The sequence below is a fragment of the Suricata suricatta genome, chromosome 15 (assembly GCF_006229205.1).
Source record: "Suricata suricatta isolate VVHF042 chromosome 15, meerkat_22Aug2017_6uvM2_HiC, whole genome shotgun sequence".
NCBI lineage: Eukaryota > Metazoa > Chordata > Mammalia > Carnivora > Herpestidae > Suricata > Suricata suricatta.
In genome coordinates this window covers 4,785,618-4,786,040 of record NC_043714.1, presented here as the reverse complement: position 1 = coordinate 4,786,040, position 423 = coordinate 4,785,618, and positions in this window count along the sequence as shown.

The following is a 423-nucleotide window of genomic DNA, read 5'->3' as shown; positions in this document are numbered from 1 at the left end:
GCTGCTTTTAAATTCCTTTCTAAGCCTAAACTTCCCTTTATAGGTAAATGGATTTTAAGCATTTTGCTTCTTCTTAACTTGGTTGGTCATCTTGAGGAATATTCCATTTTACTCAGGTGCTTGAGTCAGAGTTGTTACACCTTTATTCCAAAGCTGCCTGTGTTCAATGCCTCGGGGAATGAATCACACTGGAATCAAAACAAGCTGAGTGGTAGCACATGCTGTGGGGAATGCTTGCTCTGTGGACTTAGGCTGCCTGATGGTGAAGAGATAGATTCTTGACATTTGGATGCTGGGTTTTCCTCTTTGTCTCTCAAGTGAGATGACAGTAACATCTCCCTGGTTGTGTTATGAAGAGAATTAATGAGAAGACCCAGGTTAAATATTCATTGTGTTGGGTGCTCATTAAACCGTAGCTCTCAT